The sequence below is a fragment of the Schistocerca gregaria genome, chromosome 3 (genome assembly GCF_023897955.1).
Source record: "Schistocerca gregaria isolate iqSchGreg1 chromosome 3, iqSchGreg1.2, whole genome shotgun sequence".
Classification (NCBI taxonomy): domain Eukaryota; kingdom Metazoa; phylum Arthropoda; class Insecta; order Orthoptera; family Acrididae; genus Schistocerca; species Schistocerca gregaria.
In genome coordinates, this window is record NC_064922.1 from 434,198,242 (window position 1) to 434,216,662 (window position 18,421).

At 44.3% G+C, this 18,421-nt stretch overlaps 1 non-coding gene across 1 annotated transcript; it reads left to right on the top strand.

Annotated features, from left to right (window-relative positions):
* The first annotated feature begins 1,504 nt into the window (after positions 1-1,504).
* On the top strand, positions 1,505-1,610 carry LOC126357181 (U6 spliceosomal RNA). Its single transcript, XR_007566153.1, has one exon. It is a non-coding gene; the product is annotated as a U6 spliceosomal RNA (small nuclear RNA).
* The last annotated feature ends 16,811 nt before the right edge of the window (positions 1,611-18,421 follow it).

Genomic DNA, 18,421 nt, shown 5'->3' on the forward strand with positions numbered 1-18,421 from the left:
CAATGTAGCAAAATAACGCGAAACATGTTCTGTAGCGAATAAAAACCGTAACTACGCGAAAAGAGTTCCTATACAACACGACGTCCGACGGAATCTCTACACCGTTTATCTGAGCATGTTGGAGAGACTGAGAGATTGTTGTGTCGAAACAATATTTAAAAAATCCTGCTAAGTGCCAGCTGGGCTCGCGCATTCGGTGTTCCGTAAAAATTTGAGTGTTTTGATAGTTTATCCATATTGGGAATCGAGAATCAGGACGGTTTTCGGCTGTATCGATATCGCTACTGGCATGATATCGGTCCTTGTAATTCCAAGTCATTCGAGAACGTTTTAAGTTAAAACTTTTTGTGAAAGTTTCAAATCTGATAATGCAATTTCTCATTTATTGTGCTAATTGGAAAATGTAAATGCCTTGACTTCGTCTGCTGTCTACCCGGTTACGATGGAGGTAATATTTGACGGTGGGGAAGACACTACAGCCACTACAGCTAGACACAGGGCTACTTTCGTTACGAGGGTGCCGAGTTAAACAGTGGAATGCTTCAATGAATATTTTATGGGATGTTAGGAACGTTATACTGAAAAGCTGGAAGGACAGTCCTGCATCAGTTACAAGCATTACTTTGCTTTGAAATACTATAGACGCTGTATGTGCTGTAGGTATAGATTGTGAGCGCAGTAGTCATGTGGCACGTCTAAGACATGGTTTTCACAGCGGCAGGGAACTTCATTCCACCATAGCTAAGCAACATAGGACGAAATAGATGTTGAATATAAACACGAACCTTCCACGTGGATCACTCTACGTATTACTAAAAAGAATATTAAAATCTTTCTGGCACCATTTCACGAATCGCGTGGCCCCTCCCGCCGGAGGTCAGAGTCCTCCCTCGGGCATGTGTGTGTGTGTGTGTGTGTGTGTGTGTGTGTGTGTGTGTGTGTGTGCGCGTGTGTGTGTTGTCCTTAGAGTAAATTATTTTAAGTTGTGTGTATGTCTAGGGACCGATGACCTCAGCAGTTTGGTCCCTTAGGAACTCATACACATTTAAACATCTTTAAAAATATTTCCCGTAGATCCTGAGTTTTTTGACAGATTAGAAATGCTATATAACTTTGTAGTGCTAAAATATATTTGTTATGACATATAACTACAATAGAACAGTTTTCGAATTTGTCCCTTTACTTGTACTGTGTGATCTTGCTTCTTCGCAATTTTCGTTATTCTGCTTTAACGGGAAGTACCCTACGGTTTTACGAGTTTTACGAATATCAAAATATGTGACATAAATGGCCGTATTTTTTCATTAAGTTGAATTAAAAGCTTAAAAAATTTACACCGTCAAGGGACCGTAAACCTTAGTACGTGACATAGATTTCAACTTGTTAAGTCTACCGGTTTCTGAGAAAAAGGGATTTAACAGTCGGACATTCAACCAGACAGACACATGGACAGACAACAAAGTGATCCTGCAAGGGTTCAGTAATTGCAACCGTGGTCTAGGGCGTACTCGTTTCGGCGGAACATGTACTAAAATTGGAACGATACAGACAAGTTTAGCATGGCGCCTGTGTTGGATGACACGCAGAATCGTGAAGCTAGCCGGCACGATAGCTCAGCGTGTTCAGTCAGAGGGCCGGTAGTCCTCTCTAATAAAACAACTGACTAACGGAATCAACGATCAATTTGAGCGGATACCATGTGACGTCCGTCCAGACCAAACGCAACGAACTGTTCTGAAAAATAAAGAAAGGAAAAAAAAAACTGAGTAGCTTCTTTGATTCATTAGCCAACGTCTTCGGTCCCGGGTTCGAAACCGGCCGCTGGTTAAATTTTGATTAATTGTCAGCATTGGCCGTCGGAGATTGCCGCCATAAGATGTCACCCCTAATTCTGCTAACGGACATGTCAAATGGGGCGGAGGAGCGGATAGAGGTTCAGGGCACTCTCTTGTCCTAGGGGTGGGGAACTGCCCCTGCAGGCGGAACAGTTAGCAATGATCAACGCCATGAGGATGCAGTAGGCATGGAAACCGCTGAATTAAAGACACATGTAGCCATAGGACATATGGCACGTAATTGAAGAAGTGTCATGATGATCTCTCCATCGGCAAAAGATTCCGCAATATTCTCCCATTCGGATCTCCGGGAGGAGACTGCCAAAGGGGAGGTTACCATGAGAAAAAGATTGAATAATCAACGAAAGGACAACGTTATACGAGTCAGGGCGTAGAATGTCAGAAGCTTGAACATGGTAGGGAAACTAGAAAATCTGAAAAGAAAAATGCGAAGGCTCAATCTAGATACAGTAGTGGTCAGTGATGTGGAAAGAAGATAAGGATTTCTGGTCATATGAGTATAGTGTAATATCAACAGCAGCTTAAAACGGTATAACGGGAGTAGGATTCATTATGACTAGGAAGGTAGGACCGAGAGTGTGCTACTGTGAATAGTTCAGTCATAGGATTATTCTTATCAGAATCGACAGCAAACGAACGCCGTCAACGATAATTCATATATACATGCCTACGTCGCAAGCTGAAGATAAAGAGTTGCAGAAAGTACATGAGGATATTGAAAGGGTAATGCAGTAAGTAAACGGAGATGAAAATGTAATGGTCATGGGGGAGTGGAATGCAGTTGTAGGGGAAGGAGTAGAAGTGAAAGTTACAGGAGAATATGGGCTTGGGACCAGAAATGAGAGAGGAGAAAGAGTAATTGAGTTGTGTAACAAGTTTCAGCTAGTAATAGCGAATACTCTGTTCAAGAATCACAAGAGGAGGAGGTATCGTTGGCAAGGCCGGGTGAGACGGGAAGATTTCAGTTACATTACATCACGGTCAGATAGAGATTCCCAAATGATATACTGGATTGTAAGGCGTACCCAAGAGCAGATATAGACTCACATCACAACATAGTAGTGATGAAGAGTAAGCTAAAATTTAAGACATTAGTCAGGAAGAATCAATACGCGAAGAAGTGGGATACGAAACTACTAATAAATCACGAGATACGGTTGAAGTTCTCTAAGGCTGTAGATACAGCAATAGGGAATAGCTCAGTAGGCAGTACAGTTGAAGAGCAATGGACATCCCTTAAAAGGGCGACGACAGAAGTTGGGAAACAAAACACAGGTACAAAGGAGGTAACTGCAAAGAAACCATGGGTAACAGAAGAAATACTTCAATTCATCGATGAATGACGAAAATACAAAAAAATTCCAGGAGACTCAGGAATACAGAAATACAAGTCGCTGAGGAATGAAATAAACATGAAGTTCAGGGAACCTAAGACGAAATGGCTTCATGAAAAATGTGAATAAATTGAAAAATAAATGATTTTACGTAGGACCGACTCATCATACAGGAACGTCACAACAACCTTCGGTGACATTGAAAGCAAGGGTGATAACATTAAGAGTGCAATGAGCATTCCACTGCTAAACGCAGACAAGAGAGCGGGTAGGTGGAAAGAATGGGACAGGGATGATTTGTTTGATGTGATAGAAGAAGAAAGAGGAGTCAATTTAGAAGAGATGGCGGATCTGGTATTAGTATTAGAATTTGAGAGCTTTGTACGACTTAAGATTAAATAAGGCCGAAGGGATAAACAGCAATCCCACAGAATTTCCAAAATCGTTGGGGGGAAAGGGAACAATACGACTATTGACGTTTGTGTGTAGAATGTATGAGTCTGGTGACAAACCATCTGACTTTAGGAAAAACATCACCCACATAATTCCGAAGACTGCAAGAGCTGACAAGTGCGAGAATTATCACACTCCCAGTTTAACAGCTCATGCATCCCAGTTGCTGCCAAGAATAATAGACACAATAATGGAAAAGAAAATTGAGGATGGTTTAAACGACGATCAATTTTGCTTTAGCAAATGTAAATGCACGAGAGAGGAAACTGTGACGGCCGGCCGGTGTGGCCGCCGGTGTGACAGCTACGGTCGCAGGTTCGAATCCTGCCTCGGGCATGGGTGTGCGTGATGTCCTTTGCTTGGTTAGGTTTAAGTAGTTCTAAGTTCTAGGGGACTGATGACCTCAGAAGTTAAGTCCCACAGTGCTCAGATCCATTTGTTCAAATGGCTCTGAGCACTATGTTAGTTAACATCTATGGTCATCAGTCCCCTAGAACTTAGAACTACTTAAACCTAACTAACATAAGGACATCACACAACACCCAGTCATCACGAGGCAGAGAAGAGCCATTTGAACCTTTTTTTTTTTTAAGTGTGACGTTGTCATTAATAATGAAAGCAAGACTTAGGAAAAATCAAGACACGTGCATAGGATTTGTCGAGCTGTTGAAAGCGTTCGACAATGTAAAATGGTGCAAGATGTTCGAAATTTTGAAAAATGTATGCTATAGGGAGAGACAGGTCATAAACAATGTGTACAACAGCCAAGAGGGAATTGTAAGAGTGGACGACCAAGAACGAAGTGCTCGATTTAAAAAGGGTATAACACAAGGATGTAGTCTTTTGCTACAACTGTACGTCAAGGAAGTAATGATGGAAATAAAAGAAAGTTTCGGAAGTGGAAATATAATTTAAGGTGAAAGTATATCAATCATACGTTTCACTGATGACATTGCTATTCTGAGTGAAAGCGAAGAAGAATTAAATGATCTGCTGAATGGAATGAACAGTCCAATGAGTAAAGGGCATGAATTGAAACACGAAGAAAGACGAAGGTAATGGGTAGTAGGAAAGATGAGATCAGTGAGAAACTTAACACCAGGATCGATGGCCACGAAGTAGATGTAGGTAAGGAATTCGGCTACCTAGGCAGAAGATAACGAGTGACGGACGGGGCAATGAGGACATCAAAAACAGACCAGCAATGTGAAAAGGGCATTCCTGGCTAGAGAAGTATACTGATATCAAATACCGGCCTCAGTTTGACGAAGAAATTTCTAAGAATGTACGTCCGGAGTACAGCACTGTGTGGTAGTGAAACATGCCGTGTGGGAAAACCGGAACAGAATAGAATCTATGCATTTAAGATGTGGTGATACAGACGAATGTTGAAAAAAATTTGGTGGACTGATAAGGTAAGGAAAGAGGTCGTTCTGTGCAGAATCGGAGAGGAAAGGAATAAGTGGAAAACACTAATAAGGACATCTCTTAGGACATGTGGGAAAGACTTCCATGGCATCAAACCAGCCGGAAGAATGACGAAAAAAAGATGAGGAATTCTAAGAGAATCTTCCTCTGTACCCTTACAAATTTACTGTTGCGCATCAGTTAAAGCGTTCAGACGACCTTTCATGGGTTGAGTTCTGCCGGGGGTATTTCAGTGAACTGGAAACAGAACTTCTATCCCCAGTCATTCATTTTTCCGACGAGACCTCGTTTAGCCTGTTTCTCACAGAACATGCGCCATGATGGATCACAAAATTACCACCAGTACTTTGAAGATTCGTTCCATAATGTCTAGATTGATGAGCAACATCTGGTGTTAACGTTACCCAGTAGGCCCTATAGCCAGAGACAGTTCGATCCGTGAGTGGATCAACTCACAGATGAATCATTGTATAGATAGTTTCAGCAAGACGGAGCAACAACACACACAGCCTTGTCGACATTGCCATGATTGTATAAGACCTTCTGTGAGGAAAACACTATCAGCACAGGCAGTGCAATGTCATGACCATCTCGACTGCCTTGTCTGCCTGCCTGGGACTATTACCTATGGGAAAAATTGAACGGACAGTTCTGCTAATAAAATCGTCAAACGCCTGAAGTGCTACAGAATAACATGGAAATTCTACTGCTGCTGTCTCTCAGGCACCGCTGCTGTATGTGTCTCACAGTGTGCTAAATCGAGCATAGCCCTGCATCGGCGTCAACGTTGGACATTTCCATCACCCTGTTTTTTGTTCATTAACAACGATCAATCTCGTATCAGTCTTATTGCAAATGATGTAAGTTTTCACGTTATGATATCGTTGCTTAATATACAGGGTGGCCGGCAGCGGTGGTCTAGCGGTTCTAGGCGCTCAGTCCGGAACCGCGCGACTGCTACGGTCTCAGGTTCGAATCCTGCCTCGGGCATGGACGTGTGTGATGACCTTAGGTTAGTTAGGTTTAAGTAGTTCTAAGTTCTAGGGGACAGATGACCACAGATATTAAGTCCCATAGTGCTCAGAGCCATTTGAACCATTTTTATACAGGGTGTTACAAATAGGTACAGCCAAACTTTCAGAAAACATTCCTCACACACAAAGAAAGAAAATATGTTATGTGGACATGTGTCAGGAAACGCTTACTTTCCATGTTACAGTTCATTTTATTACTTATCTTCAAATGACATTAATTATGGAATGGAAACACACAGCAACAGAACTTACGAGCGTGACTTCAAACACTTTGTTCCAGGAAATGTTCAAAATGTCCTCCGTTAGCGAGGATACATGCATCCATCCTCCGTCACATGGAATCCCTGTTGCGCTGATGCAGCCCCGGGAAATGGCGTATTGTATCACAGCCGTCCACAATACCAGCACGAAGAGTCTCTACATTTGGTACCGGGGTTGCGTAGACAAGAGCTTTTAAATGCCCCCATAAATGAAAGTCAAGAGGGTTGAGGTCAGGAGAGCGTGGGGGCCATGGAATTGGTCCACCTCTACCAAACCATCGGTCACCGAATCTGTTGTTGAGAAGGGTACGAATACTTCGACTGAAATGTGCAGGATCTCCATCGTGCATGAACCACATGTTGTGTCCTACTTGTAAAGGCACATGTTCTAGCAGCACAGGTAGAGTATCCCGTATGAAATCATGATAACGTGCTCCATTGAGCGTAGGTGGAAGAACAAGGGGCCCAATCAAGACATCACCAACAATGCCTGCCCAAACTTTCACAGAAAACCTGTGCTCATGACGTGATTGCACAACTGCGTGCGGATTCTCGTCAGCCCACACATGTTGATTGTGAAAATTTACAATTTGATCACGTTGGAATGAAGCCTCATCCGTAAAGAGAACATTTGCACTGAAATGAGGATTGGCACATTGTTGAATGAACCATTCGCAGAAGTTTACCCGTGGAGGCCAATCAGCTGCTGATAGTGCCTGAACACGCTGTACATGATACGGAAACAACTGGTTCTTCCGTAGCACTCTCCATACAGTGACGTGGTCAACGTTACCTTGTACAGCAGCAACTTCTCTGACGCTGACATTATGGTTATCATCAACTGCACGAAGAATTGCCTCGTCCATTGCAGGTGTCCTCGTCGTTTTAGGTCTTCCCAGTCGCGAGTCATACGTTGGAATGTTCCGTGCTCCGTAAGACGCCGATGAATTGCTTCGAACCTCTTCCTTTCGGGACACCTTCGTTCTGGAAATCTGTCTCGTTAGAAACGTACCGCGCCACGGCTATTGTCCCTGCTAATCCATACATCAAATGGGCATCTGCCACCTCCACATTTGTAAACATTGCACTAACTGCAAAACCATGTTCGTGGTGAATACTAACCTGTTGATGCTACGTACTGATATGCTTGATGCTAGTACTGTAGAGCAATGAGTCGCATGTCAACACAAGCACTGAAGTCAACATCACCTTCCTTCAATTGGGCCAACTGGCGGTGAATCGAGGAAGTACAGTACATACTGACGAAACTAAATTGAGCTCTAACAGGGAAATTAACCTTTTCCGGACACATGTCCACATAACATCTTTTCTTTATTTGTGTGTGAGGAATGATTCCTGAAAGTTTGGCCGTACCTTATTGTAACACCCTGTATAGGGTGTTTCTGTAAGAGCGTGCATAAATGTAACAGAACGTAGAGAATGCTACTCTGAACAATCTGTGATAGGGAACCTGGGATTGGAGAAGCCAGCTTAAGGAGATGCGGAAGTAAACTAGTCTACCGCTTTATTTAGCATTTCCAACTTATTTACTGTTAACATGCATAAAAGTTTACATGTGCTGTGTTTTTTATTTACCTACACATTCTTTATTTTCTCCTCGGAAACATGGAGGAGGAGCCTTATTAATAGGACGTCTGCGTGGCGGTATGAATGGCCACATGTACTTTAGGTTCGTGCATAGATTTCTATATGAGTTGTTCGTATCCTTAGCTGTTCGTGAGAGAATGTGGGTACAACATTACGGTGCGCCGCCAGAATTCAGTGTGGATGTCCTCGACCATCTCAGTGCTGTATATCCTAATCGCTGGATTGGAAGGGGAGGCCATATTGCATAGCCTGTGAGGTTATCTGACGTGAATCACCTTAAGTATTTCCTGTGAGGATATCTAAAGTCGCTTGTGTATGGACCGCGGTGGATATGGTGATAGAATTAGCTGCAACAATTGTAGCTGCATGTGATGTGATTCGAAACACACCACGGGTATTTGTCAGGGTGCGTCAGATTATTGTTCGCCGATGTCATGCCTGCTTTGAGGCTGTGGCCGTCAGTTTAAGCACTTTTTTTTTTTAAACATACAGTACAAATGGTACGTTGATCGTGTCAGTAATGGTATTTGCAGTTACCTAATGTAAATAAAATAGTACACAGTAACGTGATTTTATTCCTATTATCTCCTTAAGCTAGCTTCTCCGAACCGAGGTTCCCTACCTCAAATTGTTTAGTGGAGCACACTCCATGTTCTGTTAAATTTATGCACGCCCTTATGGAAACACCCTGTATATATGGTGATAAGAAACAATCTGAATAACTGGGTCTTTGTCGCCTTGTAGGCATTCTTGACTAACATGAACTCACCAAGTCTAATCTCAAAGGCACTTAACACTCATTTCATGTATACCTTGTGTTTAAAGCAAACCTTTTTTGTATCATCATTGGGGCTCTACTAGGGTTCACCATTCAGACGTAGAAGCGCTCGTCTTTGCGATATAAAAGCACGCCTGCCAACTTTTGTTTATGTCGCACAAGTCCTTCTTTGTGCTGAGATTTTTTTTGTTTTTGGTCGGAGTACAAGGGGAGATCAAAAAGTATCCGTTTGTAGACCTTATAGTCCAGAAGCAATAGGCTAAAAAGGAAAAATCGCGTGAGCGTTGAGCCGATCACCCCGTTGATGCCTAGGCTATAGATAGCCTGTTGGTAAATCACCGTGTCTTGCTTGATGAACAATTCTGTAACTGACTGTTGCACATTCTGATTCGACAAGAATCATTGACCCCTTAAGGCCATTTGTAAGGTAACAGATGCATGATAGTCACATGGGAAGAGATCAGAACTATAGCGCGGGTTCTCGAGGGCCTCCCATTTGAGTTGGAGTAACTTCTAAGTTTCGACATTTGGACCGAATTGCATCCAGCTCGAAACTTAGCGCACCATCCCACAACGGTGGTTTTCGACAGACGTACTGCCCCACTCACATTCTTCATTCACGGATGTTCACTGGTGTTTGTGCTTCGGCAGACAGGAAAAAATAGGACGCTGGTTCTCTTTGGACGCATTTGGTAACAACGTCGCCATATTTCACGTTTCCGCATTTACCGCACTCACTTCGGAAAGGTACCAGTACCACGCTGATAATTTGCCTGTGTGTCGGTGCTAATACAGTATATCCACATAGGAGTTGGGCAACAGTACTTACATGTTGCAGCAACGCCCTCAAAATGAAATATTTTGATCTCCCCTTATAAAATAAACTCCAAACTTTGTGTAACATGCATCTCCTACAGACCATAATCCATAATGCTTACTATCATCAGTGTTATTAAAGTCTGAAGGTCCTTTCCAGGTTTTCAGGTGAAGTTTCGCACGGACTTCGTCTGAGTAGGTGGTCAAATGTGTCAAATGTGGCTCTAACCGTTGATAAAGAAATCCAGACTTTAACAATACTTCATGATCTTCAACTGCCTAGTGTAAACTTGATGACATCTATAACTAATTAAAGAAGGGATCAGAAAGCCAAAGAAGTCTCTGATGACAATATTTGCTTAGTAAAATTACATTCGAAAGACATACACTAAGAATCAGTCAAATAATTCCCTCATCACGGACACTAAGTAATCGATTACAATAGCTAAGTGATTGAATTTGCTACACATGTTTGAAGTTTTTGGTAATAATAAAAGTTAATAACATGTAAGCTAATGGCGGAAGCCGGGTTACACTATTGAACACTACTTTCACCAATCAGTGGGGCAGACAAAGATGAAGTGTTATGGCTAACTAAATAACCTTAGGGTACACCACAGTGACGATGTTAAATTACACTCCTGCTTGTGGGATGCTATATAACTACTAATATCATTGAAGTTAAAATGTCTGAGAGTTTTGTCAGTTCGAATGAATGAATAATAAAACGATATTTCTTTTGCTTATACTTATGACAAAGCAGAGACATTGATATCACACTGATCTTTATAATGACTGTTCTCTCTGAAAATATGTGACACTAGCTTTTTTTTCTTGTCCTGGCATGAATAGGATACAGATGTGAATTGTACTAGACGTATCTTTTTGCCAATAATAACGTGAAAAGTACATTTGAACCATGTTTTTTATTATGTGAAACAACAAACCTCTCAGCTCCCCAGGTTTATTGACATCAGACAATTAATTTCTGGATGTATATATAACGGGCAGGTACATATGGTATTTGGATAGCCGGCACGGTAGCTCAGCATGTTGGGTCGGAGGGTTAACTGCCCTCTGTAACAAAAAAACTGAGTGAATGATTAATAGTAAACTTGAACAGGTGTCATTTGGACGTACGCCCCCAACAAATATAACCAACATTAACGAAGAAAATGAGATCGAAAAATAAAAGCGGGAGTGGGTGATGGGGAGGGGGGGTAGCGTTTTCGATTCCTAATCCAACCGTCTTCAGACCCGCCACCGTATAAATTTTGATTAATATTCAGCGTTCGTGGCCGAAGACTTCCGGACTGAGATACGATGATAGCATCTGTTCTTTCGGACGTGTCCGAAAGAACAGATACCATGTTCATATCGGTGAGGATAACCGGCTGATGACCTTCAGTGCTGATGCACACGATTTGCCTGGACTCTTAAGGGACTAGGTGGATTCTTTACCGCGAGTAATGGGTATAAGGGCAGGTACACCACGAACCTAGTGTGTGGACTATAAGTTGAGAATGTGGGTCTCACGGGGAGCGTGCCGGCGATAAATCCTTGAATTCGCGCTATCCTCCGTGCCCTCGGTGGCTCAGATGGATAGAGCATCTGCCATGTCAGCACGAGATTCCGGGTTCGAGTCCCGGTCGGGGCACACATTTTCAACTGTCCCCTTTGATATATATCAACGCCCGTAAACAGCTAATGGTATTAATTTAATTGCAATTTCATCCAGCATAAGAAGTCATCCTGATTCTGCCAACGGTCTTTTCAGACAGGGCCGAGGAGCGAACAGAGGTTCAGGGCACTGTCTTCTCGTTGAGGTTGGAAATTACCTCCAAAGGCAGTAGAATCAGCAATGATCAACGGAATGAGGATGCATTGGAATTCACTGCATTAAATACACATAACGTGTATCCACAGGACATATTCCTGCAATTGGAAAAGTGTCATGATTATCTCTCCATTGGCAAAATACACTCCTGGAAATGGAAAAAAGAACACATTGACACCGGTGTGTCAGACCCACCATACTTGCTCCGGACACTGCGAGAGGGCTGTACAAGCAATGATCACACGCACGGCACAGCAGACACACCAGGAACCGCGGTGTTGGCCGTCGAATGGCGCTAGCTTCGCAGGATTTGTGCATCGCCGCCGTCAGTGTCAGCCAGTTTGCCGTGGCATACGGAGCTCCATCGCAGTCTTTAGCACTGGTAGCATGCCGCGACAGCGTGGACGTGAACCGTATGTGCAGTTGACGGACTTTGAGCGAGGGCGTATAGTGGGCATGCGGGAGGCCGGGTGGACGTACCGCCGAATTGCTCAACACGTGGGGCGTGAGGTCTCCACAGTACATCGATGTTGTCGCCAGTGGTCGGCGGAAGGTGCACGTGCCTGTCGACCCGGGACCGGACCGCAGCGACGGACGGATGTACGCCGAGACCGTAGGATCCTACGCAGTGCCGTAGGGGACCGCACCGCCACTTCCCAGCAAATTAGGGACACTGTTGCTCCTGGGGTATCGGCGAGGACCATTCGCAACCGTCTCCATGAAGCTGGGCTACGGTCCCGCACACCGTTAGGCCATCTTCCGCTCACGCCCCAACATCGTGCAGCCCGCCTCCAGTGGTGTCGCGACAGGCGTGAATGGAGGGACGAATGAAGACGTGTCGTCTTCAGCGATGAGAGTCGCTTCTGCCTTGGTGCCAATGATGGTCGTATGCGTGTTTGGCGCCGTGCAGGTGAGCGCCACAATCAGGACTGCATACGACCGAGGCACACAGGACCAACACCCGGCATCATGATGTGGGGAGCGATCTCCTTCACTGGCCGTACACCTCTGGTGATCGTCGAGGGGACACTGAATAGTGCACGGTACATCCAAACCGTCATCGAAGCCATCTTTCTACCATTCCTAGACCGGCAAGGGAACTTGCTATTCCAACAGGACAATGCACGTCCGCATGTATCCCGTGCTACCCAACGTGCTGTAGAAGGTTAAGTCAACTACCCTGGCCAGGAAGATCTACGGATCTGTCCCCCATTGAGCATGGTTGGGACTGGATGAAGCGTCGTCTCACGCGGTTTGCACGTCCAGCACGAACGCTGGTCCAACTGAGGCGCCATGTGGAAATGGCATGGCAAGCCGTTCCACAGGACTACATCCAGCATCTCTACGATCGTCTCCATGGGAGAATAGCAGCCTGCATTGCTGCGAAAGGTGGATATACACTGTACTAGTGCCGACATTGTGCATGCTCTGTTGCCTGTGTCTATGTGCCTGTGGTTCTGTCAGTGTGATCATGTGATGTATCTGACCCCAGGAATGTGTCAATAAAGTTTCCCCTTCCTTGGACAATGAATTCACGGTATTCTTATTTCAATTTCCAGGAGTGTATTACGAAATATTCCCCATTCGGATCGCGGAGAGGGGACTAAAAAGGCTAGGTGCCATGAAAAAAAGATTGAACAACCAACGGAAGGATAACGATCTACGAGTCGGGCGTGGAATGTCAGAAGCTTGAATGTGGGAGGGAAGCTAGAAATCCTGGAAATGGAAATGCAAAGGCTTGATCTAGATACACACATGAAAGAAGTTTTGCATCACCCTGGTTCCCAGAACTCCTGAAGATAGTAGTTGACTGTGGATATTTTTTCACAGACCACCAAGAACTCTGAGGGATGTACGCCGAATCGCCGTTGAGGAGTGGGACAATCTGGACCAACAGTGCCTTCATGAACATGTGGAGAGTATTCCACGACGAATGTAGGCACACATCAATGGAGGAGGACGTGCTACTGGGTATTATAGGTACCGGTGTGTACATCAGTCTGGACCATCACATCTGAAGAGGTGGTTTACATAAGCAATGCATGCCGGCCGCTGTGATCGATCTGCTCTAGGCGCTTCAGTCCGGAACAGCGCTGCTGCTACGGTAGCAGGTTCGATCCTGCTTCGGGCATCGATGTTTGTGATGTCCGCAGGTTAATTAGGTTTAAGTAGCTGTAAGTCTAGGGGACTGATGACCTCAGATGTTAAGTCTCATAGTGCTTAGAACCATTTGAACCATTTGAGCCTGGCGACATACCATCAGACGCATTAATATCATCCCCACAATTCCGAACACTGCAAGTGCTGACAAGTGCGGGAATTATCGCACAATCATCTTAACAGCTGATGCATCCAAGTTCCTCGCATAGCAATATATAGAAGAATGGTAAAGAAATTTGAGGATGTATTAGATGTCGATTAGTTTGACATTAGGAAAGGTAAAGGTATCAGAAAGGCGACTCTGACGTTACGGTTGATAATGGAAGCAAGAATAAAGAAAAAATGAAGACACGTCTATAGATATGTCGAGCTGGAAAAAGCGTTCGACAGATTAAAATGTGCAAGATGCTCGAAATTCTGAGAAAAATAGAGGCAAGCTATACGGAAAAACGGATAATACACAACTTGCATAAGGGCCAAGAGAAAATAATAAGAGTGGACGAGCAAGAACGAAATGATGGGATTTAAAAGGGTGTAAGATTGGGATGTAGTCTTTCGCCCCTACTGTTCAATCTGTACATCAAAGAAGCAATGAGGGATAAAAAGGAACTTTCTGAAGTGGAATTAAAATTCAAGGTGAAATGATATCAATGATACGATTCGCTGATGACATTGCTATCATGGGTGAAAGTGAAGAAGAATTATATGATCTGCTGAATGGAATGAATATGGACTGAGAGTAAAACGAAAGAAGACTAAAGTAATAAGAAGTAGCAGAAATGATATCAGCGAGAAACCTTTACATAAGGACTGATGGTCACGAAGTGGATGAAGTTAAGGAATTCTGGTACCTAGGCAGCAAATTGTCTAATGTCTGACGGAAGAAGGAGGACATCAAAAGCAGACGAGCACTGGCATAAAGAGCATTTCTGGCAAAGACAACTCTGCTTGTATCTAACATAGGCCTTAATTTGAGGTTGAAAGTCTGAGAATGTACGTTTGGAGCACAGCATTGTATGGTGGTGAAACATGGTGTATGGGATAACTGGTACAGAGGAGAATCCAAGTATTTGAGATATGGTGCTACAGAGGAATGCCACACGGGATTAGCCCAGCTGTCCAGGGCGCTGAAGTCATGGACTGTGCGGATAATCCCGGCGGAGGTTCGAGTCCTCCCTTGGGAATGGTTGTATGTGTTTGTCCTTGGGATAATTTAGGTTAAATAGTGTGTAAGCTTAGAGACTGATGACCTTAGCAGTTAAGTCACACGAGATTTCACACACATTTGAACTTTTTTTTTTTTTAACAGAGGAATGTTGAAAATTAGGTGAGCCCTTACTCAACTCCCAACTTCCTGATGATTTACAGACGGTGTCAGACTTGTCATTGATAGCAGATACGGTCAGTTTGTCAATGCGCGCAACTATGTGACTAGAATGTTACTCGTCAGATCGTAAGTCCATCCATGTGGGCAGGCCCTCATCCATGCAGCTGAAAACTATCCTGTTTTCAATGTAGCTTGCAATTTAAAATAATTCGCTGCTGTAAGCAAGACACTTACTTTTGATTATTTTTCATTCTCTGGAAGTCCATTGTGAAGGTTGGAAACTGGTATGTAACATTAGACTTGCTTCTAGAAAATGTGCTTCGGAGGGGGTACCCGCCCGTGATCTCGACTGTTAACTTTCTTTTTTTCCTTGCTCTTCGCGATGCTCTTAGCCAACAAATAATAATACTTTTTGAGAAAAGTTAAAAAAAAAAGAACTCTGTGTCGGTGAATAGGACAAACGGTGAAGATCAGACAAAAATGTTGTCCGATGGATGCAGAGCGTCCGGCTGGCGTGTTTTCGAAAGCAGTGGCTGGCGCTGGGCGCAAACAATCGGCGCGGCTGTGGCAGCCCCGGCCCCCTCCCCCTCCCCCTCCCCCCCCCCCTCGCACCTCCGCCCACACCAGGCTCCCACTCCAGCCTGGCGCCTGACGAGGTCCCGCGTTACTTTGTTAGCGGTGTGAAAATTCAATTGGGTCGCGAGTGGTGAGCTGTGAGCCGCCGCCTGCTTCCCGAACGCGCCTGCCGCCTCGCAAACACCTCGCCATTCTTCAACCACGGGGCCCACGTAGCAGTCAGTCCTACCTGGCGCGCCTGCTCTCCATCACATCTGCCCGTAGACCTAGTGTATCTCGCGTCACCAGGGATCTACCAGATCTCAACCCTAAAAGATATTGCACATACAAGACAGTAAATTTCACCTACATTAATCTCCCAAGCCACCTTGCAGTTTGGTGAGGGATACTTAAGGTCTCCCTCTTTCAATCTGTACCATTCATCGATGATGCATGGAAAGAAATACTAACTGGAGGCCTCCGTTTCCTTTTATCAGGTTACAAAACTAACACCAACGGAAACATAAATACCCGTTGGTTGAGACGAAACCTAACATTGCAGATTTGTAAATCGAATAAGAAATTTAAGGGTAGCAGCTTCACACCGACGCCTCACTAGTAACACATGCGTTGATGTAAAACGCGCTACAGGCGCTACCACAGTGAAGCTACAACTGAAACCTCTGATAATGAGAGTGAGAAGAGTGGAACCCTTAGGGGCTGAAGCAAGAAGGAATACATATTTGTAAAAACTCAGGGAGAATGTGGAGCATTGCATTAAGGAGAAGAGGAAATCCCTAAGTCTAATGGTTGTCGGAGAACAACGTTCAGTCTAACAAAGAAAACGTAGGTACAAGGGGTAGCTTCAAAGTAATGATCAAAAGAAGAAAGGTGCCATTGGCAAAAAGTGTGATACCACTAGATACAACAAATGACCTGAGGCATGGAAGAGCATATACAATGTGAGAACTACTTCGAGGTGACAGTAACCATGGGATAGTATACATGTATACACATAGCGGAATATCGCTTATGCAATGTGTAAAAGGCCAGTGCACTGACGGAGTGGTCATTTGCACTCTGGGCATTCATGTAAAAAAGTATCCAGCTTGATGATGGCACGACGGGCATTAAGAACACTACTGCATTGGCTCCTTACTTAGCTTGCATTTATAGCGAATCTCTTTCCCAACGACCGACTGGAAGAAAGCGCAGGTGACGCCTGTGTACAAGAAGGGTAGAAGGACGGATCCTCAAAATTACAGATCAATAACCTTAACATCGGTTTGTTGCAGGATTCTCGAACATACTCTCAGTACAAATATAATTAATTTCCTTGAGACAAAGAAGTTGCTGTCCATGCATCGGCACGGCTTTAGACAGCATCGCTCCTGCGAAACGCAACTCGCTCTTTTTTCACATGATATCTTGCGAACCATGGATGAAGGTTATCAGACCGATACCATATTCCTTGACTTCCGGAAAGCTTTTCACTCGGTGCCCCCCTGCAGACTACTAAGGTATGGGATTGGTTCCCAAGTATGTGAGTGGCTCGAAGACTTCTTACGTAATAGAAGCCAGTACGTTGTCCTCGATGGTGAGTGTTCATCGGAGGTGAGGGTATCACCTGAAGTGCCCCAGGGAAGTGTGGTAGGTCCGCTTTTGTTTGCTATCTACATAAATGATATTTTGGATAGGGTGGATAGCAATGTGCGGCTGTTTGCTGATGATGCTGTTGTGTACGGGAAGGTGTCGTCGTTGAGTGACTGTAGGAGGATACAAGATGACTTGGACAGGATTTGTGATTGGTGTAAAGAATGCCAGCTAACTCTACATATATATGAATGTAAATTAATGCAGATGAGTAGGAAAAAGAATCCCGCAATGTTTGAATACTCCATTAGTAGTGTAGCGCTTGACACGGTCACGTCGATTAAATAGTTGCGCGTAACATTGCAGAGCGATATGAAGTGGGACAAGCATGTAATGGCAGTTGTGGGGAAGGTGGATAGCCGTCTTCGATTCATTGATAGAATTTTGGGAAGATGGGGTTCATCTGTAAAGGAGACCGCTTATAAAACACTAATACGACCTATTCTTGAGTACTGCTCAAGCGTTTGGTATCCCTATCAGGTCGGATTGAGTAAGGACATAGAAGCAATTCAGAGGCGGGCTGCTAGATTTGTTACTGGTATGTTTGATCTTCACACGAGTGTTACGGAAATGCTTCAGGAACTCGGGTGGGCGTCTCTAGAGCAAAGGAGGCGTTCTTTTCGTGAATCGCTACTGAGGAAATTTAGAGAACCAGCATTTGAGGCTGACTGCAGTACAATTTTCCTGCGCCAACTTACATTTCTCGGAAAGACCACATAGATAAGATAAGAGAGATTAGGGCTCGTACAGAGGCATATAGGCAGTCATTTTTCCCTCGTTCTGTTTGCGAGTGGAACAGGGAGAGAAGATGCTAGTTGTGGTACGAGGTACCCTACGCCACGCGCCGTTTGGTGGATTGCGAAGTATGTATGTAGATGTAGATGTAGAAGAACTCTGACCCCAGAATGATAGCATTTCGGAAATCGATAGAGTATTCGATATTCCTAGATCCATAGTGTCAGAAATGAGCCGCGAGTAACAAATCGAGGCGTTATCTTAGAATACGGACAAAGCAGTGACCAACGGTCTTCCTTTGAAGAACGGAAGCAGCAGCGTTTGTATAGAATTGATAGTGCTAACAGGCAAGCGCATAAATCGGTGTGGGACGGACGACCAACGTATACTTTAGGGTAGGGGGGCGAAACTGGGCGTTAATTGGCTATGGCAGCCCACGCGTCTCCTGCTCTCTTGACCACTTGGTTTGGATACCAGATGAATGGAAAACTGTGACCCAGTCAGATGAGTCCCGATTTCAGTTGGTAAGAGTTTGTGCTTGGCTTTCAGTATGCTGCAGACCCCACAAGGTCATGGAACCAAGTTGT